General features: G+C 38.7%; 1 protein-coding gene across 1 annotated transcript in view; it reads left to right on the plus strand.

Moving 5' to 3' along the window:
• The window catches only part of LOC109935203 (protein TALPID3-like), a 286,726-nt gene that overhangs the window by 245,831 nt on the left and 18,037 nt on the right, over positions 1–22,858 (plus strand). The window contains exon 12 of the mRNA XM_048600285.1: positions 9,369–9,595. The gene's annotated coding sequence lies outside the window, so the exon portion shown is untranslated. The remainder of the gene's footprint in view (positions 1–9,368; positions 9,596–22,858) is intronic.

Here is a 22,858-nt window from a genome sequence, read left to right on the forward strand (position 1 = left end):
CATGAAACATGTATGTTTAGTTAAACTGGAACACTGTGATAAATCTGACCAACTGGGAACAAAAAAAAAACATTAAAACTAGGGTTACAATTAACCTGAGGTAATAATTTGATTGAAAATGTGCAAATCAAAAGAAAACCAAAGAAATGTTTCATACCATTGTCATAACATGCTTCCAGATTGCTGCTGGAAGCAGTGATACAATGTGTAGCCATTTCTTCTTGTTAAATATTACCAAGTGAACTCAAGCATACCAAAATCTTTACGAGCAGATAAGAAAAATCATGGGGTGCAAAACCAGAATAAATTGCCTCCCTTTTCAAGGTTGCAGATTTTCTCGATCTTGAAAATAACAAAGGAGCAAGCAGATATTGATATTCCCACGGGATCCTAAATCCCTTTAATCTTTTGACACTATTAATTGGCTTTCAAAATGGTAGGGGGATTAGAAGCCCTTTGCAAGAACTATAAAACTGTCAGGTAGCTATCTCACAATGTATTTTTATCGTCAATCTGATGAAGGCTGAGGTTATCAGCTAAAATGGCCTAGTTTGAACATTTGCCAGACTTTGCTATGGTAACATACACATAGACCTGTGTTTTGCTGAGGTTTGTTCACGTTATCTGAACAAAAATTGTGCCAATCTTATTGCTGCATTTACTTGGTTATAGTTACAGTTGGTTCCATTTAATTACATCTGCATCTGTGAAATCACCAGTAATATATCAAATACTTCCGTATTTTTAAGCTAGATTAAGTATTCTTCCATGAGCAGTTGCTGGGCACTGAACTAATAAAGTGGATGGAATGTAGTGCATCCTTGTGAGTGACTGCCAGGTGGGGAGAGGTGTAAAATCAGGTGAAATTGTGACAATGGCATATCTGTTGCCTACTTGCCCCTGTTGGAATTTTATTAGCAGCAAGGAAGGCATTGGGCACCCAGCCAAACCTTTGGCCAGCTGAGGTGTTTACAAACCACCTCCTACCACCGCTGGTATTTTACATGACAAGGCTGGCACTCTTTGCTGAATTGACGCACTACCAAGGTACTTTCCCCTCAGTGTTGAGTGATGCATCTCCTAACTTCTTGAACCCAGTCTCTGAACCTGCCACCCTCAAACGCAGCAGGGTGAGCTGACCTGGCTCCAGCAAATCACAACTTATTTAAATCTTGGTTCCAGGGCTCCTCAACATTCAGGGCTGTCTGTAGTCTCAGCAGTGCCTCCCTTGCCAGAAGTGCTGACCGTCATTTGATTGGTCAACAGCTCTTACAGGTAGGATTCCAATTGATGACCCAAAATCTGTAAAAACCACTTTATCCTGGTGGTGATTTTTGTGCTGCAAGCACGAGCTCAATTAACCTGTTTTGTTGAAGATCTGAAAATATTGGGGTAACATTGAGTCTAAAAACTTGTGATTAATCTTCATCCCTCTGTTTGGTTTTCTGTACTTAGAAATTGTGCAATTATTAGACACGATCAAGAATAAATTTTATCCTTTTTTCCTCCCATAAGGAACCAAACAACTATATATCAAACAAACTATTTATGACTAAAACAGAAGTGCAACAATATCAAATCAGCAAAGTAAAATATAGCCAGTGACAAATCAATAAAATGTTGGCAATACACATCCATGTTGTTCAGCATAAGTGAAATTCTTTTATAATTTATTGTAATTATCTTGTTTGTGTTAAGGAGCATGCATCTTGGTGTCTGTTGCAATGTGACATTGTGTTATTAACTCTGAATTTTATTGTATTTAACCCACACCAAGGTAGGGTTCAAGAAACAATGCAATAATACAATAAATATTGCACATTAATTTCCGTTTCCTTGTGGATTGACACTTCAGTCATACTGTTCTGAAATTTCTGCTGGCTTTTGTACCGATGCTTATTGTTATGGTTGTATGGTTATAGACTCATAAAAAATGCAGCAAAGAAGGAGTTCATGTAACAAGAGGCTTATGAAGAACAGACCAGTTAGTTTTGCCCTTCTGCTCTTTCCTCTGTTCCTCAATTTTTCCTCCGTCAAATATTTATCCAATTTCCTTTTGAAAATTGTGACTGAATCTGTTACAATTTTCTTAATTTGTAATTTCCTTGTTTCTTTATTTTGTAATTTTCAAAAGTTTGTAAATTAATTTTCAGTAATCATGTTTTTTTTTACTTAAAATTTGGGGGCTTAATTGAGTCCCCTTTAATTTTGATATGTTCTGTGACATTTTCAGAATTAAGAAAAGGCAAATTATTATTTTAAAAAGTGATGATTCATGCATGGTTTTGTGCAGCTTCAACCCACCAATAGATACTCTAATTGATATGAAGTGGGAAAAATATTCTGCCATTTGACCTTTTAAAATTATGATGCATTAAATACTGTCATGAAAACTGAATGTGGCAACTTAATTACATAGACGTTGGCTTCTGTTTATAGACTTCAGTCAACAGCAGTAACTTTAATTTAAATAGTGCCTTTAACATACATAATGGCCCAACGCACATCACGTAACTGAGGAGAAAAGTGTGAGTAGTCATATGAATGTCATTCACTTTATATGGTATCAAGAAATGCCTGAAGGCACAGGATATAGAAAAAACTGTGGGCCTTGACAATATTCTGGCATTAGCAGTGAAGACTTGTGCTCCAGAACATCTGCATTCCTAGCAAAGTTGTTCCAGAATAACTACAATGCTAGTATCTACCTGGAAATGAGGAAATTTGCCCAGATATGTCACAAAAAGCAAGACAACTCTAGTCCTACCAGTTACCACCCCATGAGTCTAGTCTTGATCTTCAGCAAAGTAATGGAAGGGGTCATCAACAGTGCTGTCAGGTGGCACTTGTTCAGCAATAACCTGCTCGCTGATAATGAGCTGAGTTGTACCAGGGCCACCCTGCTCCTGACCTCATTTCAGCCTTAGTCCGAACATGTAAACAGCACTACTTGCAATTCCCTTCTGATCCAAAATAGTGCCAGGTGCACGCACTAGAATTAAAAACACATGTTGCTAACTCTATCAGACTCCTTTTTCCTTCATTGCTATTTAATTTGTCCTCATTCTTCCTCTGAATGTTCCAGCCAATGTCAGTTAATAACACTTGAAATAAGTGTGGAAATTTTAATCATCACATGAAACTTCCTTTATGCTCGGGTGATTGCAGGAGCTTGTGTCTATCCAAGAGGATGTAGCATGTACCTTCAAACTGGCGATCTGGCATGAAAACTGCATTGCATGCTAACTGATGTCCTGATTTATCTGTTTTGCATACTTCTAGTTAATGTCAAGTGTGCATGTTAACCTTTGTATCAAAGTCCCATCGGACACATTTCATGTTGGACAGATGCGTGCACGTTTCAGATGCCTGTTTGGAACCATAAAGACCTCTGTCAAAACAGATGGTACCATGCCTAAATTCTTAGCCACATAATCAGTATAGAGACATCATACATTATAAATACTTCAAATTACCTTTGATATGTTTTTGTTGAAGTGTTATGGAGTCTGCTGTCTATTTTTCTGAGAAAGATTTAAAAGAATTTAATAAATCTCAGAATTTCACCTTTTTGATATACTGGTTATTTACGGTTTTGACTTGGCCACGGTAGATTCAAGAGATAATAGACAGTTCTGTAAGTAGGTTGTTCTTTCTATTTGGCTCAATGTTTGAATTTTGCAGGCCTGGTTATTCTCAGTGTTACTGCCATTGGCAGGTAATCCTCATTCTGTCAAGCGAGCACCAGCACTGACAAAAGACTTGCCAAAACTCAGGATTCAGATAGTTGAACCCAGCTGGGTTACAGGCAGAACAAACAAACATGCAGGCGGTATGAAAAGCTGCTAATTAGCATGTATGTATATGCACTTATTTGATCCAGTCAGTGTGAAGTGGATTCTTTATAATGGTAACTGAATTTTTCTGTGTGAAACTGTAATGTTTCACTCACACTCTGGTTCCATTTGATGCATGGTACAAGAAAATTACTTTAGGCCACACCAAGTTTTGGTTAACTAGGCTCCTGCAGACCTCGTTGAAGAGTCCTTTAACTGGTATAGGCAGTAAATGTGTGCTTGTGGAACACTTATCCATTTTTACTCTTTGTATTCAGAATTGTATATTTCATACTTCCTTGCCAAGATGGTACTGCAGATCAATATATTTGAGATTAATTCCCCTTGAGGTCCCTTTACACTGCCAGTTTCAGACAGGTCCATGTATAGTACAGCACTTAAGCAGCTAAGCCAAATTAAATTAACCATAAGGTATACAGAACTTCCTTTGCAAAAATTACATAAGATAATTACTCACTGTATTGGAGTATTTGGCATACACCAACATTTATCTTACATCTGTGCTAAGACTTTTCAGTTACATTGGCATTTTTGTATAGAATAACACCATATTCTGATTCAAGCCTGGAGACTAATCCCCTCATGTATTTCTGATTAATCTTGCCACCACAGTTAGCTCAGTGGAATACTCTAATTTGTAGTAGCTTTGGAATCAAGACTTTATTCAGGAATTTCTACCTAGAATTTAAATTATTGCAGTAGTTGGCCTAACTTATTAAATTTCTTACTGGTTTTAATGGGATTTGACTGTTGATTTCCTGTTCATAATCAATGGTTTCTTACCTCAGCCAGAGTGGAGGTGATGCTTTTGCCTCTGTCTCTTTGTTGGTTTCAAAATATAATACTTCAAAAATACCAGATGGATTTCAACAAAACGTGACACACAGGGCAAGGCCCAAGGAATTTTAATGAAGTTTTAATGATCAGATTTTAATGAAGTTCTGAATCTGAATCCTGATCCTGGATTTTTTAAAGGACCTGTTAACATTGAGCAATAGGTGAATTGAGTTTTTATTCGAATATTTTGTTTTATTTTATTTCAAATGTTGTGGATTTTCTGAGCTGTTGTGGAACTTGTCAGTTAAAATTTGAGTAGAGTTTTCAGAGCAGCTTGTTGAAAGTTACTAGCTGTACAGCGTACAGTTTAGGGGCTGGGACATGAGGATGAGGAACTTAAGAAAGAAAAGGAAAGAGGGAGGCAATCTTGATAGCCACTTGCTAGCTCAGCTGTCCTTGAAAATCTCATCCAAGTATAATACCAGTAACTGTAACTCCATTTCCCATTTACTAACAGTCCCACGCCTTACCTTCCTTGTTCTCTGACAGTGACAGTGAAAACAAAAAAAAATTCCAAATGTATTACTCAAAATATTCCTTATTGTATGCAAAAATCACCCAATCACCAGTGCATTTTCTTAATCCCTGTCTTCTGTGCACCTTTACCATCCTTGGTGTTTCGAGACAGTGGCTACAACAAGGCTGCTGACTTGTAGTTGTCAATTGCAACTGGTCTTGGAGGTATACCTTGAGCAACTCTAACCTAGGAGCCCTGGCTACTGTCTTAGCATAGGTGGCTGAAATCTGGGCAGCCTAGATGGTTTAGCTACAATGGCAAGTTCACTGGCTACGTGGTAGAAACAAGAGAAAGAATGTTAACTCTCTGACAGAAGCCAGAAAGTACCCTTCTCCAAGGATCACTTTTCACTCCTACGGGGCAATGGCTCACATTTCTTAGTAATTTCTTGCAGGATAGTTTGCTGGTTTTGTTGTGAAACCCTGCAAGCCTCATTGCGCACTTATTGTTTTAATTTCAGTAAAGACTCGTAGCTTTTTTTTGAAAATAAAGGAAATTTGAGATGCCAATTTTCTACTGAATAAAAATACAACATTCCACAGTTTAAAAGAGAAGTTTTTTTTTTACTGTGGCAAGAGTCAAACAAAGTGAACACTGAATGATGAGCAGGAAGTGAGTGCCCTTCACACAGTCTGCCTCAAGGAGACCTAGCAAAACTGAAGTAAATGAAAATTAGGGGGAAACTCTCCACCGATTGGAGGTATACCTCACACAAAGGAAGATGTTCATTATTCTTATTCAGTATCAAGCATCTTAGTCCAAGGATGTCACTGCAGGAGTTTTTCAGGACAATATCAAAGGACTAACCATCTTCACTCCTTCCTCAATGACCTTCCATCATCAGGCCAGAAGTCTTCATACTAGGTATATACTTAGTCTGAGTTTTCTGAAATATACCTTTAAATGTCTGTCACTCTGTCCCTGTTATCTATCATCCTAACCTAGTATACCAGTTCACCTCATCTAGCTCAGCTTTTATGCCCACCTTATTTAAGTTTAAAATACTAGGCTTTGACTTAATATTCTCCCTTCCAAACTGAATGTAAAATTCAATCATATTGTGGTCACTACTATTGAAGAATGCCTTTACTCTGATGTAATTAATCATCCACAAAAATAAGTCATATCGTTTTGCATATACTGTTTCTTTCATGAATTCTTACTGTTGAAGTAGTTCCCCTGACTGAACTGTGTCACAGATGTTGGGCTACTCTTCAAGGTCATTGACAGTCCTGTACTTTTCTGCACAGTGCTTCTTTATTTAAATGCTACATACGGTGCATTGTATTTGAATAATTTCTATTAACTTATTTCATCATACCCTTCAATATTCAAGACCCAATTCTTGTCATCCTGCAGTCATGCCTCCGAAATGGTGATCAGATTATATTTATTTATTTCAGTTTGGACTATCAATTTGTTTACTTTATCATAAATGCTACATTCAGATACAGACCTTTTACTTTTGTTGTTTAGTTAACTTTGTAACGTGTGGTAATGACTGTTGGACCGTTCTAAGGCTATTGCTATCTGCCCCTGCCTGCTACTCTGTGACTGTCATTTCTCATATTACAAACTTCATCTCTTAACTTGCTGTCAGGTAATAGTCTCGAGATTATAACCTTTGAGGTTCGGTTTGAAATTTAGTGCTGTCAATGCAGATCCACTTTCCTAATTTTGCTTGTTATTGGTACCTACATGGACTAAGGCAACTGGAGGTTTCTCTTCCCTTTGCAAGTTCCTCTCAAGACGGAGGCTGATGTCCAGAACACAGCCATCTGGAATGTGACGTTTTTACTGCAAATAATCGTGTCAATCCTCCATAATAAAATATTGTTTATGACAGTCCCTTATTGAATTCCCATACTGAAATTCCCACTCTTATCCATGGTGAAAGGAAGGCAAATGCTATGTTGGCCCTCACGGTGAGAAGATTCAAGTACAGGAGCAAGGGTTGTCTTGCTGCAATTTTACAGGGTTTTAACGCGTTTTGGTTTCCTTGACTGAGGAAGGATCTTCTGGTTATAGAGGGAGTGCACAAAGATTTACCAGTTTGATCCCTAGGATGCCAGGACTGACATATGCGGTGAGACTGGATCAGTTGGACTTATATTCACAGCAGTTTAGAAGAATTAGGGCAGGTGGGGATCCTGTAAAATTCTAACAGGACTAGACAGGGTAAAGGCTGGAACGATGAGAAAAACTCAGAGAGTGGTAAGTTTGTGGAATTCCTTGCCACAGAAAATGGTTGAGGCCAAAACATTTCTTTTCAAGGAAGAGTTAGACATAGTTCTTGGGGCTAAAGGGATTAAACGGTGTGGGGTGAAAGCAGGAACAGAATGCGGAGTTGGATGATCGGCCACTATCATGTTAAATGATGGAGCGGGATCGAAGGAGTAAATGGTCTATTCTTCCTCCTATTTTCTGTGTTTCTGTCACAGTAGTCTTCACGAGCTCCTGTACTGGAGCCTTGACTTATTACCCAGTGTACCTTTCATAATGAGTTCTAATTAATTATTTAATTATATTATTCACTCACTTATGTTGCTCATGTTGTCCTTCCACCTAAAACAACAAGGGAATGCAACCACCTCCATGTCACTCATCATCCTGACTTTAAACTGCACACTGCAGTTCTTTCACTGTTGCTGGGTCAGAATTCTGGAACTCCATTCCTAATGGCACTGTAGGTGTACCAATGACTTGCTGACTGCAGCAGTTCAAGAGGGCAGTTTACCCCCACCTGAAGGACACTTTATGTTCGGCAATAAATGCTGGCCTCACAAATGACATTCAAATCCCGTGAAAGCATCAAAGAACAATATTTAGAGGAGGATGAAAGATGATGGGCGCGATGGGATGTGAGAAGGACAAATAGGTATGAGGGTACCATTGTCTCTGTCGGCTCTTTGGATGGGCATCCTAATAACAGGCAATGAGATCTCCTCAATGAAGTTTAGGAAATTCAGGTGACCCTTTCTTGTTTACCGCTGCTGCCTTGTGTGTCACCTTTTCCTGTGAGAGGGTGCCAGATATGTTATTGAGTGTCAGATTCTGGGGCTATCAAATTTAGCCCTCAGAATTCTTATCAATAGTATGGAATAAAGCATTGTGAATAGGAGATATTGGCTTACATCACTTTTTTTCTTTCAATCCTTATTCAAGATCTTTGCAGGCTCCACTGACCTACTTTTCTATATTCCCTGTTTGTTAGCAATCTGTGCAGTTCCTTTTCTATTGCTTCAATTATACTTCATTTAATCCCATTGAAAATAATTTTTACTATGTTCTTTAATAGAAAATTTAAGTGAAAGTATAGAATTGCTTGCATATTTATATGTTGGAAGATGGAATTTTCTTTATTTAGAGGAAAGAAATTTAAAAGTGTAATAATTTTAACAGTTGACAGCAAATATATTTCATTTATTTTGAGTTCAATAATATTTTTATACAGAATATTTGGAGAAAAGAAACTGTTTTCAATTAACTATATTATAAGATTTCATATCCTTAACAATTTTTTGAAGGTTTGAAATAGATTTTCATTTCATTGTAATCCAGAATGACTTTCTTACCTATAGAATATCAAACAATGCTGAGATTGAAATCATTACAGAGATAGTAGGAACTGCCGATGCTGGAGAATCTGAGATAACACGGTATAGAGCTGGATGAACACAGCAGGCCAAGCAGCATCAGATGAGCAGGAAAGCTGACGTTTCGGGTCGAGACCCTTCAGAAAATTCCTCTGATGCAGCTTGGCCTGCTGTGTTCATCCAGCTCTACACCATGTTATCTGAGATTAAAATCAGTTTGGTTTTCTAAAAGAATATTGATAGTATTAGACATAAGATGGATGTGTTTTTCTTGTGGAGAAAACTAACAGTAGCTTTGCGTTCCATCAATGCAACTATACTTTCTTAGTTTTACATCTATTTATTTTGTGACTGAAAAGAAATGTGCTGCAGTTACTTCGTTATTTAAAAGGTATAAAGTAGAAATTCATAAATTTGGACATATTCAACATGAATATTTGAATATATTTATTACCATTTTATCAGCTTATGCATGTGTCTGCGGTTGTCTGTTTTATTTTTTTTCTCAGATTTTCTCATTTTTATCTACCAAAGCATAATCTAAAGTACTTTCAATTCTAGCTCAAACAGCCTACCTGTATTGGCAGACAGACAAACACCAATCACTCTCAGAAGCCTTCACTGCTTCAATCCGTAAAAGCACCAAAATCAATGTTTGAAGACGCTGAAAGAATTCTGCGTGAGGTGCAAACTAATAAGAAATTCATTGAAGAAAATCTGCAAGCAATTGTTCGAGCAAAGGACAGCGCTTCTATATATTCATTAATTGATTCTCTGGCTGCAGACAGGTAAGGAAGGAACTTCTAAAAGGAAAATGGTCAGTCCGACATATCTGGTTTTAATGCATTTTGGGAAAATATATTTTTCATGCACAATGAAAGATATTGGCGAATACCTGTGTCAACCTAAAAGTGGACTAAATACACCATTTTGTTACTGAGCTACCTCTGCTCTTCCTCAAATTTGCTGACTATTTCTCAGATCAATCATCAGCATCTTGAGTATTATTGCCAAAATGAGGAAGTAGTGTGATGCCCACCAGAATCAATACAGTGTGGAGCTGGAGGAACACAGCAGTTCAGGCAGCATCAGTTGAGTAGGGGAGTCAATGTTTCAGGCCTAGATCCTACATCAGGACTCAGGAGTCGACTCTGACTCCAGCATCTGCAGTTCTTGCTATCTCCTGATGCCCACCAGAAAATGGTTTGTAGTTATGCAAACTAATTTCGGCCAGCATTCTTACAGCTGGCAGGCAGGAGGCTTTCTGAAACTAGAGAAAAGGCGGGCTAAACTTTTGCCAGTGTACCATTTATTTTTCAAATAATACAAGTAAGAGTAGTAAGTGTAAAAGCAATTTGCTATAGTTGCTGGATATCTGAAAGAAAAGGCAAAAGCAACACTATAATTACACAGCAGATCTTGCCACATCATTCGAGATCAACAGAGTTATTGTTTGTTATGACCTTCCATTAGAATGGACAAGTTACGAGTAAGAACAAGGACTGACAGACCATAAGGAAATACTGTGAAAGAAGGAACAAAAATAAAATGCCAAATGGCACAATGAGTGAGAAAAAAATGAAGATGGAGATAGGGCGAGCAAAGGAACAAAAAATAGGTTTAGAGGTATAAATGACAATTGCAAAATTAATATCAACTGATATTTTAAAAACTGGAAGGCAGGGTTATGATTTGAAATAGTTAGCTCGAATTAATTTTAGAAAGCTGTAAAGTACCTAAACAAAACACGTTATTCTGTAAACACCGATGGAAAATGCACTTCATTCGAAGAGAATAGAAGCCAAGATGGACATGAACAGAGAACTAAAATGGTTGACAGGTAGAATGATTGAATCTCAGGGACATGCTTGAGGGCTGAAAGGGGTGTCCCTCTAAATGATTATCCAGAAAACGTTTGGTATGCTTGCCTTCATTGGTCAGACCATTGAATACAGGAGTTGGGTCGTCATGTTGCAGCTGTACAAGACATTAGTGCGGCCACTTTTAGAATATATTTGTACAATTCTGGTCAAACTGCTATAGGAAGGATGTTGTTAAACTTGATAAGGTTCAGAAAAGATTTATAAGGATGTTGCCGGGTTTGGAGGGTTTGAGCTACAGGGAGAGACTGAATAGGCTGGGGCTTTTTTCCCTTCAAGCATTGGAGGCTGAGAGGTAACCTTAGAGTGGTTTATAAAATTGTGAGGGGCATGGATAGGGTGAATAGCCAAGGTCTTTTTCCCAGGGTAGGAGAGTACAAAACTGGAGGGCAAAGGTTTAAGATGAGAGGGGAAAGATGTAAAAGGTTCCTAAAGGGCAACTTTTCCATGCAGAGGGTGGTGCATGTATGAAATGAGCTGCTGGAGGAGTTGTTGGATGTGGGTTCGATTACACTTAAAAGGCATCTGGATAGGTACGTTAAAAGGAAGGTTTTAGAGTGATATTGGCCAAATGCTGGCAAATGGGACTAGATCAGTTTAGGATATCTGGTCAGCGCGGACCAGTTGGGCCAAAGGGTCTGTTTCTGTGCTGTGCTCTCCTGTAGTTGAACACAGGATCTCAGAACCAAGGGACAAGTCTAATGTTGAGCAGTGCACCCCCGCCTGTAATTTTTTTGTGGGTTTGAGTATAACATCACAGGTTTCAAATGTTTGCTTTTTAATTAATGTTCTGCTATCCCATTTGAAATTTTAACTAAATTGATATTTTTATTCTTTCGCCCCCAAATACACACTAACTATACATTTTCCTAAGTCCCTAACTTAGCAATTAATATAGCACCCTCCATTCTTTTTATAATTTATTATATCACCTAATTAGATTTGTTAGCAAATTGTCATACTGTTCCCTTAATGCCCATGTTCAGATAATTTATGTAAATATCACTTATAAAGTCAAGCAAAGCAGTTAATGGCAGAGAACCACTCTGTAACATGCTAATTGGTTTTCGTGATGAGTAATAACTGAAACTATTAAACAATGCACCTTTTAATTGTGCAAAAATGAAGAGAAGAGAAATAGCAACAGGAATCTTAGAGCTGATATTGTGCATGATCTGTTTTGCACTGTAATGTCTCCGGTCTGAAAATTATTGTACGAAAAGGACAATTATCTGGAATTTATTTGAGCAGACCCAAGCAACCTATGGCATCATTTTAGTGCAGCATTTTGGAAGCAGAAATATAGAAGGTGCAGTGTTTGGATAAATAAAACTATTTTTATTGCTGCTTTAAATTGTACTGTCATTGTTTTACCATATGTACTCGAGTAAAAGTCGATCTCATGTAAAAGTCACCCCACTATTTTTGGCCAAAAAATCTTGAATTTCCCATCTGTCTCGTGTAAAAGTCGACCCTAGTTCTTCACAGATAACAGATCAACATTTGTGAGTTATCCTGTAAATAACAGTAAATGTTACAATGAGGAAATGATCGGTGAGACTGTATGAGAGTCAAACTAAAACAACAGTAGACAAGAGAAAATGGATGGAAACAGAAGAATTTGGCACGGAAGTTGAAGATGCATCAGGCCAGAGTCTGGCACTCAAGGAATACAGTCTTATACCTAGTTGGGGTTTTGTAATTTCTTCATCATTTTGTGTAAAAAAGCCCTCTAGAAAAAACAAAACCTATACAGCAGCATTTATAATGAAAGTTATTGAAGTTGCAGAGAAGACAAATAACTGTGTAGCAGCAAGAGAATTTGTTGTTTGGAGAAACTTGTGAGAGACTGGAGAAGGACATTGAATGAGCTTCAGACAATGCCAAAACGAAAGTGCCAACAGAGGTAAACCGAGCAAGTGGCCACAATTGGAGAAAAAAGTTGCTTAGTGGGTACTTGAAAATTGTCAAAATGGAAGGTACGTGAAGCCATCCAAATCCAAGCACGAAACGAATCAAAGGATGTAATTTCGGATTTTAAGGCAAGTGCTGGATGATGCACAACGTTCATGACAAGGCATGACTTAGTACTTTGGTAGAGAACTAAGATTGTACAAAAGCTGCCTGCTGAAATCGGAGGCAAGATATTACAGTTTCACCAGTTCGTAATCAGAAATCGGCAAAAGGAAGACTACAAGTTATCATGCATTGGAAACATGAACGAAATGCCTGTTACTCTCAACATGCTGGAGAATCGAACTATGAACCAAAAAGGACAAAAAACAGTATTGGTGAAAAGCACTGGCCATGAGAAAAGTAGGTTTACTTTACTTCTCTCTAGTATGGCTGATGGCACTAAGTTAAAACCGATGGCTGTTTTAAAGAGAAAAATTTTGCCGAAAGAGAAATTTCCAAAAGGAATTGTCACCCATATGATCCACAAGGCTGGATGGATGAAGTTGGATGTAGAAAATGGATAAAGGAAGTTTTTGAATTCAAGCCCTGATGGACTACACAGGAAAAGTGTTTGCTCATCTGGCACCAGTTTAGATGACAGCTGGTGAAGAATGTTGTTGATAACATCTGATCACATAACACTGATGTAGCTGTAATTCCCAGTGGACTTAAAAATGTTTTGCAACTAATGGATGTTAGTATCAATACGCCATTTAAGGACATCATGAGAATGAAGTGGAATAACTGGATGCATGATGAAGAAAAAACATACACGAGAAGAGGCAGTTTGCGGGCTCCATCACTGCCACTGATCTGTGAATGGATCGTTGATTCATGGAAGGAAGTAAAAGCTAATACTATTTTCAAATCATTCAAGAAACATTACGAATACATTGGACAGTACGGAGAGCGAATAATGGGATGACATTAGATGAAGAAGAAGAAGCAGACGATGTGCTAAATCTAACTACAGACAGCAAAGATGAAGAGGATCCATACGATGATATCATTCATCCTGATGATTATGAAACTCTATTTGGTGCTGAAAATGTTGAACATGTGTAATTTTTGTAAGTATAAATAAAAGCTTACCACTGGTAATTCATTGTTGTTATTGATCCAATAAATTTAACAGTCTAAAAAAATTCGACTTTTACACGAGTACGCATGGTATGTTGCAGATATATATTTATATCTATGATGTTTTCTCGTTCACACACTTGTGGTTATTCACTCTACCACCATTCTATAAACCAAAATGACTGAGTCCCAGGAATTCCTCACCGGAGAGATTGCAGTTAATTTTCCTTCAGAAAATTTTTGTGGAACTCTTTTGTATTTGATGGCATATTTTATTATTTCCTTTTCTTGTCTCCAACCCCCCCCCCCCCAACTTTTATGTATCAGCCTTGTTTTGAAATGACAAATTCTAGGTCATGGGTAGAACCACATATTGTTACAACTGATCCTTGAACAGCCAGAATGTTAGCTGCTATAGTAACAAATAATCTTGCTCATAAAAAATAATGCAAAGCAATTAACTATTGGTGTACCTTAAGATGACAGGTCTTGACAGTTAATTGCATGCTGCTTTATCTTATGTTTAACTTTTCATAAGTAAAAATAGCACAATCGTGCACAAGTGTTCAGTGTGATTGATCAAGAGCTAGCACAGAAATTTAGACATAACAACAGTAAATTCTGGAGACACCCAGCAGGTTATGCAGCACTGTGGAGAGAAAAACTCTTCTTATTTCAGGTCTGACCTTTCATAAGAATGGGAAATGTTAGAAATACAATAGGTTTAAGGAAGTGAATGGGCAGAGTTGAAAAGTGAACAAAATGTCAGGTCTGCAATAGGGCGGAATAAAGGAGAGGTAAAATAATAAAGGAATTGATAGTGCAAGGCCAAAAAGAGAGGGAACGGGACAAGTAAAGAAACACAAGATGCATCTGAAGGATGTGATTTCTTTCTTACGCAACTCTACATTCTATTCCTTGTGTCCAGTCATTGCCCACTGAGAAGCACAACTCTTCTGCTGCTCTCTGATACTTTGGAGTTTTCAAATTTCCTGGCTAAAACTGCCTCCTTCACAACATGAAGTGCAATGTCTCCAAACCACTATCCTCCACCAATTGGCATGAGAACCTTTTCTTGAATGGAGGCCCGACCAGTGTTAAGCCATCATCCTGGGCCATTTCTAGCATCTCAAGCATGGTGCCACTATCAAACACAGCTTCTGCCTTTTCATTATTCCAAAGGGACTGTTCCATCTCTTGCCAACTCCTCAGTCATTGTCAAGACCCACATCCCTTCCTGTGGCACGTTTCTATCCAAGTGCAAGAGATTCAACACCTGCCTTTTCAGTGCCTCGCTCCTCACGATCCAAGCCCCAAAACATTCCTTCTAGAAGAACAGCAATTTACCGTTATGCTTTTCAATTTATTATATGCTACCCATAATGCATTCTGTTTTACACCAGGGACACTAACATTGATTGATAACCACTTTGGGAAACAGAACCTTTCAGGTGGCAAACAATAAATCCTGTGAATCTGCAAAATTACAAATTGCAAATTTATCTATCTGCACCAAAAAAAAAGTAACAACGAAAATCAAGACCTGCAGACAAAACTCAAGGATCTGCAATTTTTAGTATGTTTTTAATGAGCTCTGCATTGGCGAATTTTATCATTCAGGGCGTTCTTTGGAACGGAACCCTCGCAGACATGTAGGATTGCTATTTGTGATCCTGAGCCTCCAGGTGCCAGCCATTTTAATTCACTATCTTGCTTTTAGGCTCATGCTGTTTTCTCAGCTTCACTCAGTATTTCAATTTAACCTTAAGGCATGACTTTTCGTCTTTTGATTTGGCACTTCGGAAGTTGGAGACTCAAGATGCAGTTCAAGCATTTCAGCTTATAACTTGAGTCCCTGTTTAATCTTCTGTGTCTTTACAGGCTTTGGCTTTATTCTCATTTTTGCTTACCATATGATAAGATAAAGTAGCTGAATAAGCCGTTTGGACCATTTAGTGTGATCCTCCATTCAATCAAAGCTGATATGTTTTTGAAACCCATTCTCTTGCTTTGTTCCTGTAATTTTTGATCCCTTACTATCTCTGTTTTAAAGATACTTAATGATTTGGCCTCCACACTGTTCTGCAACAGTGTTTGGTTATTTGATCAGATGTCTTTCATGGAATCATAGAATGCCTACAGTGCCGGCACAAGCCATTTGACCCATCGAGTCCACACTGACCCGCTGAAGAGTATCCCAGCCAGACCCACCCTCCCCACCTTTATCCCTGTAATCCTGCATTTCCTATGACTAATCTACCTCACCTGCAAATCCCCGAACGCTATGAGCAATTAGCATAGATAAGCCACCTAACCTGCACATCTTTGGACTGTGAGCTTTCTAAAGATTTCTCAACATAAATATAAAGATTGTGACTTCTGCTTTTCGTGGATACTGGACAAGTGTTTTGGGCCATTATGGGAGTATATGGGGCATTGTTAGAGGGGTCAGGTAGGTATCGGAGTGTTAGGGGAAAGAGGGTTAGTGTCACCGAGCTTCACACTGATCTTCGGAACTGAGTCTTCCAACCTGGCACTCTTGGCAGTTATCTGACTCAACCCTCATGTTTGAGATAGCAGCAGCTCCAGCCAGTCTCCAACTCAAAATCATGAAAATGCCATTAGAGGGCACTGGTGGTCTGAGTGGTACTATAATCTTGGGAAATTGCCCATCTCTTGATTCCCGTCTTCAAAGTGAAATCCAACCCATAGTTTCATAATAGGATTGTAAATTTAAAACATTGAAAATATTTTTAAATTCATTCATGGGATATGAACATTGCTGACTTGGGTTAGCACTGCCTGGAGATGGTGGTGGTGAGCTGCCTTCTTGGACTACTGCCACACTTGCTATGTAGGTGCATCCATAACGCTGTTAGGGAGGGAGTTCCAAGATTTTAACCAGGGACCATGAAGGAGCAGTGATATAGTTTGAAGTCAGGTGTGTGGCATGGGGACATATTAGCAGGTGGTTTTGTTCCAAGGCATTTGCTAGCCTTAGCCTAGGTGGTGAACCTTGAATGGTGGGTAGATTGCTATTCAAGTAAACATTCACATGGACTTTATCCTAGATGATTTTGAGCTTCTTGAATTTTGTTGACACTCATCGAGGTAGGCAGGTAGAAAGTGTTACATCACTGCTGACTTGTACCTTTTAGAGGTGGGAAGGTAGAAGGTGAGTTACTCAGCACAGAATTCCTGGTCTCTGACTTGCTCTTGTAACTACTATATTTGTATGCCCAGTTTATTTTCTGGTCACTGGTAACCTTTTGGATATTCAATGTGAGGCATTCAGTGTTGTAGTTTTAGGATGGGGTAGCAATTTAAAACAGATGAGCAGAAATTACTTCTCTCAAAGGATCATGAATCTGTGGAATTAACTTTTCAGAGTACAGTGGATGCTAGGATATTGACAAAGTTTTAAGGAAGAGATGGACATATTTTTAGTTAGTAATGAGTTGAATGGTTATGGGGAATGGGCAGGAAAATGAAGTTGAGATGAGATCAGCCATGATCGTATCAAATGGCGGAGCAGGCTCAAGGGGCTGAATTGCCTAATCCTGCTCCTAGTTCTTATGTTCTTAAGGTGTCAATGAATGGCAAAGTGTAACGGTTAGATTCGCTCCTGATAGACTGTGTGAGACTCTATCCAATGGAGAGTTTTCCTCCAGTTCCGAGTGATTGCATTTTTACAGGGTTCCTTGATGTAATGCTTAATCAAATGCTGCTTCAAAGACAAGGGCAGTCACTCTCCACTCATCTCTGGAGATCAGCTCTTTTGTCTGTGTTTGGACCAAATTTGTAATAAAATCCAAGAACTGAGTGACCTTGATAGAAACTCTTCCCATTGGTCAATTAATTGCCCACAGTCCACTTACAGCTGGAAGTAGCAGGACTGCAGAGCTTGGACCTGATCGTTTGGCTGAGGCATTGCCCTGCCTTGTCGGTATTGGTAGAGTGGGGGATATTCTAGCCAATCAGGTTATAGATTGTGGTTAGATACAATTCTTCTACTGTTGATGGCCCACAGCACTTCATGAATACCCAGCATTGAGTTGGTAGATCTGTTCAATAACTTAGCATAGTGATTGTGCCACATAACATGATGGAGGATTTGCAATGTGAAGACAAGACTTTGTTTCCACAAGGACCATGCCATGGCCACTCCTACTGATAATGTCATGGATGGATGCATCTATGACTGAGAGATTGGTGAGGATGTGTTGCAGCTATGTTCTTTGGACTCAGCCAGCTCCTAGCAGTGCTGCTTAGCTACTCTTGGTGGTGGACATTAAAATCCCCCAACCAGAGAGTATCCCATGCCTTTGGCCTCCTCAGTGCTTCCTCCAATTGATGTTCAACATGGAGGAGTACTGATTCATCAGCTGAGGCAGAGATGGTAGGTGGTAATGAAGAGGTTTCCTTGCCAAAGTTTGACCTGATTCTATATTTCATTGATCCTGAGTCAGTGTTGAAAACACACAAAGCATCTCCCTCTTGACAGTATTTCACTGCATTGCCAGTTCTGTTGGGACTGTCCTGCCTTTGGGACAGTACACACTCAGTAACAGTAACAATCTGGGATATTGTCTGTCAGGTATAATTCCATGAGTATGTCAGCCTATTATTTGACCAGTCTGTGAGACAGATCTCCCAGTTTTGGCACAGTCCCTCAGATTTAATAGAGTACTTTGCAGCGCCAACAGGGCTGATTTTGCTGTTGTTTCTTTCTGGTGCCTAGGAGAATGACAGGTGATCCATCCAGTTTACTTCCTTCTCTTAGATTTTTGTAGCAGTTATATAAAGCTGAGTAGTTTGCCAGGTTAACTAAGATGACATCTAAGAGTCAGGCATGTTTCATGTGGCTTTGGACTTGCATGCAAGCCAGACAGCTATCCTTATCTAAAAGATAATAGTGAAGCAGATTGGTTTTTACAAAAATCAACAATCCTTTTGTGATAGCCATTAGAGTTTTTTTTAATTCCCAGATTCAATAATTGAATTCCAATTTCTACATCTGCCATTGTAAGATTCAAAGCCATGTTCCCGGAACATTAACCTGGGCCTTTGGGTTACTATGCCAGTTGACATTACCACTATGCCCCTATAACATGTATTATAGTTGCCTGGGAGTCAGTGTTTGGGGAACGTTGAGACATTGAAACATGTTGAACTTGCTTTAGGCATCAATGTTTTGAATCCAAATTCAGTTTAAGTTTGAGTTATTTGATTAAAAATGCAGCTTAGAGTTTTTGCACCTATTTTAAAGGAATGGTTAGTAACCAGTACTACAAAAATAGAAAATAGCAATCATGAGTTGAATAGAAATTGAATTGTGCTAACTGCGAGTATGCAATTTATTTTGCTTCATATAGGCCTAAGTATTATTTTCAATCATTGTCCTTTAATTTTTGTGGCTGTATAGTAAAATCAACACAACTCATTGTGGTGAGCAGTTTTTAAATTCCTGTTATTTTAACTGCAATCCATCTTCTGATCATTGTTTAAAATGCAGAACTTTCTATTTTAAATTCTTTTCTCATATATGATGCAATTATAATTTTATATTGCTGTACTAAAAGAAAGGTTGTTGTACTGACTACTGTGTTCATTTTAGCCCATGGGAACGTGTTTTAGTTCCAAGGTCTCAAATCTCTAGGGCTCCTTCTTTCTGTGCAAAATACTGGATTTATGGCAAATACTTGAAAATGTATTACATTTTGTAGGAAAGACATTTTGCTCATTGTGGTAGTGGCCAAAATATTCCTAAGGATCATCATCAGTTGACAGGGTGGAAATCACTTCCAGGGAAGGCCAATCAGTACAGGAACAATGCCTAAACTTCAATAATTCAATATCACAGTAGCATCGATCAGCACTTGCTAACACTGCTAGATGTTTTCTGATTCATTTGCCCCCTTATCCCGCTAATGGTCACACAATAAAAATCCAATAATAAACGAGAGAACTGTCCATGAACAGAACCAGAATGGCAACTTAAAATCTCAGTTATCTACACAAAGGGTAAATGCAAACAGGCAGGAATTCTTCATTTTAATAAGACGATATTTTCCAAACTGAATGGAATTGAAGTGTTACATCACCCTGTCTCTTCAGCATTTATATGAACAGCCTGTGTCTGCGAAATGACTTGATTGGAGTTATAAAAGTTGGCAGAAAGCAGTCTAAAACAAGCAATACCTACGCCAGAATGTCAGCCACAACTTCAGATTGACTTCCTTCTGCCAACTTTTATAACTTCAGTCTAGTCATTTAGCAGACACAGGCTGTTACTTCTACCACGATTTTCAATGTTAGAGGTCTGGTACACATGGCTATGTCAGCAATACCTGCCATGAATTCAATCCAGTTCATTTTTCAGATACTTTGGTTTTTGACTCTTTGTTCATGATAACAAAACAGTATTAGTTTCTAGAATTTTCTCACCTCTCGTTTGAAGATGCTGATTCATATTAGATATAATTCACACATTACAGCACATCATTTGAAATGATCAATTATCAAATCAGCATGTAGTCTGTGTGAGTTGCTAAATTATTCAACATGAATAGCAGCAATAAAGCTTCACCATTTTTCACATGATGTCCAGCTGTGTATTTTTCGGCAGTTGTTATTAGATAGTCCTCAGGGATGCAAATCCAGGCATTTATCTATCTCTGGAGTCACTGTGGAGCATCAGGGCAAGTTTGTGCATCACATGTTCCAGGAGGTGGTCAGCTCACAGGGCAGTCAGAATCGGTATAGTGAATAGGATTCTTTGGAGTTAGTGACACTCTCCATCCAGAGGTCAGTATTGAAGACTTCTGAAGTGATGACACCTAAAGGGAGTGTGGTGTATACCAAGGCACCGATGGGCAAGGGATTACACAGGAATAAACAGCGAAGAGTAAAATTAGTCATTTTATATGTAATTCTGTAGTTATGACTACAGAGGGCAATTCTGTAGACCTGTCAGGTATGTTGCCCCACTGGTATCAGGATAAAGAGCGTCACTGAGAGGATGCAGAATATTCTGCAGGGGAAGGGAGTGAGCAAAGGTTGTGGGACATATCGGTACTAATGACATCGAAAGGGCAGCTATTAATGTGCTATGGTCAGATGCTCAAAAGTTAGGAAGAAAGTTAAAAGGTAGGACTTTAATGGTAGCAGTTACTGAACTACTTTCAATGTTATGTGCTAATGAGACAAGAAATAGGGATCAATGCTTATTTTAAGATTAGGATTAGGTGGGAAGGCTTCAGAATCTGGGAGCATTGACACCAGTTCTAGGGCATGAAGCATCTATTCAAAAGAGGCAGGCTGCACTTCAAGAGAATTAAAACCAACATCCTCATGGAGGTGTTCATTAATGTGGTTGTGAAAGGGGATGAGCACCCCTATGTAGAAGGAAGAAAGATGAATGAGGTGTGTGCAAGAGGAAGTTTTGAACAGCAACAGAGATACAAGTACCATATTGGATGCAAGAGACTAAGAAGGCCTAAAAACAAAAATAAAATAAGAACTGTGGATGTTGGAGATTTTAAACAAGAACAGAAATTTCACATGGAATATATAAAGCTGGCTGCATCCAAATTACTACTTCAGTAAAGAGGCAATGAAACTCAGTGAAGGGTAAATTAATTCACATCTCTGTTTTACTCTACATACGTAATAAATTTGCTATTCAGAGATGAAAGTTTGCTTACAACCGTCCAACTTGGAATGAAACAATGACACAGACACCAGAATCTGTAAAGGAACTACATACCAAGAGCAGCCTTTGGGCAACAAAGGGGAGAGAAAGCAACATACACTGATAACAGAAACTATTCTGGAAACTCTTCTTTTACCCTCTCTCAATCTCATAGACTACTCCCAGTGAAAAAGCAACTAGGAAAAGTGCTGAAGAGACCAGACTACAACTAGACCGAGCTAGGGCCCGGGTCATTCTTACAACATCAGGACTTTAAAAACTTCAAGCAGTTACTGCCTTTGTCTTTCTTTTGTATAGCCATTCCTCCCCTCACTTTTATAAGTGTTTTAACTCGAGTATATTTGATGGCATGTTTTTATTACTTTTCTCAAAGTGTCAAGTAATAAAATGCCTCCTGCTTTGACTGAAGTTGACCTTATAATTCATTTTTGCCTAGTAATTATGTTTTAATTTAGTTTTGATCTAGATTTGATCACTAAAAAAAATTGTAGTTAATTAAGAGGGTTTAAAAAAAGTAAGGAAGTGATCACCCCACTTCATCTGGCCGTGATGATAATGGTTAACAGAAAAATCTTCTTCCGGTCTGAAATATTAAACTGGTTGTAAGAGTCGTTTTCGAGCGTATAGGGACAAAGAATGTACCTATCATAGCAAGAATATGGCATTGAGACAGAGGATCAGCCATGGTCGTATTGAATGGTGGGACAGACTTGAAGGGCTGAATAACCTACTGCTGCTCCTAGTTTCTATGTTTCTCCTGAAGATGAAGCTCACAAAATATCAGGTTCAGTTTTATGCTAGTTTCTTTCTTCATTCACTTTGCATTTGGGTGTTTACTATCCAGCCATCTACGCCTCATTTGTCCACGTTTTGTCTCGTCATAAAAAATAAATTTCATGGTGCAAAAGCCAGAAGAAGCTTTGCCCCTGCCTTTTTGTCAACTCCAGCACTTTTTCCCCACAACTTCCACTTATGAAACCCACAACTATCCTACTACTTGTTCCCTAAGACACTCCATGATCCTGTCCTGTCAGCTGCAGCCTCCCTAGGACAAAAGCTGTCACCTCTGATTAACTGGCAGCTCTCAGAAGGCAGATTTCTGCCCCTTGCATCCTGATGCACAGAAAATGTTGCTTTTGGCTGTGCTGTTGCCTCATTTGCTTATGTCTTGATGGGCCTTCCTGAAAAGCGACAGCGAGAGTCTCTCACCAGCTCCCCTTGCAACAGGTGAGATTCCAATGCCACAACAAATTTACACCCATTAACTCCATTTCCCGCCACAGATATTGCCTGATCTGCTATGTACTTCCATCACATACTGTTTGTATTTTAGATTTTCAGTATCATAGAACATAGAACATAGAACATTACAGTGCAGTACAGGCCCTTCGGCCCTCGATGTTGCGCCGACCTGTGAAACC

This window comes from Rhincodon typus, chromosome 8 (genome assembly GCF_021869965.1).
Source record: "Rhincodon typus isolate 14 chromosome 8, sRhiTyp1.1, whole genome shotgun sequence".
In the NCBI taxonomy this organism is placed as follows: Eukaryota; Metazoa; Chordata; class Chondrichthyes; order Orectolobiformes; family Rhincodontidae; genus Rhincodon; species Rhincodon typus.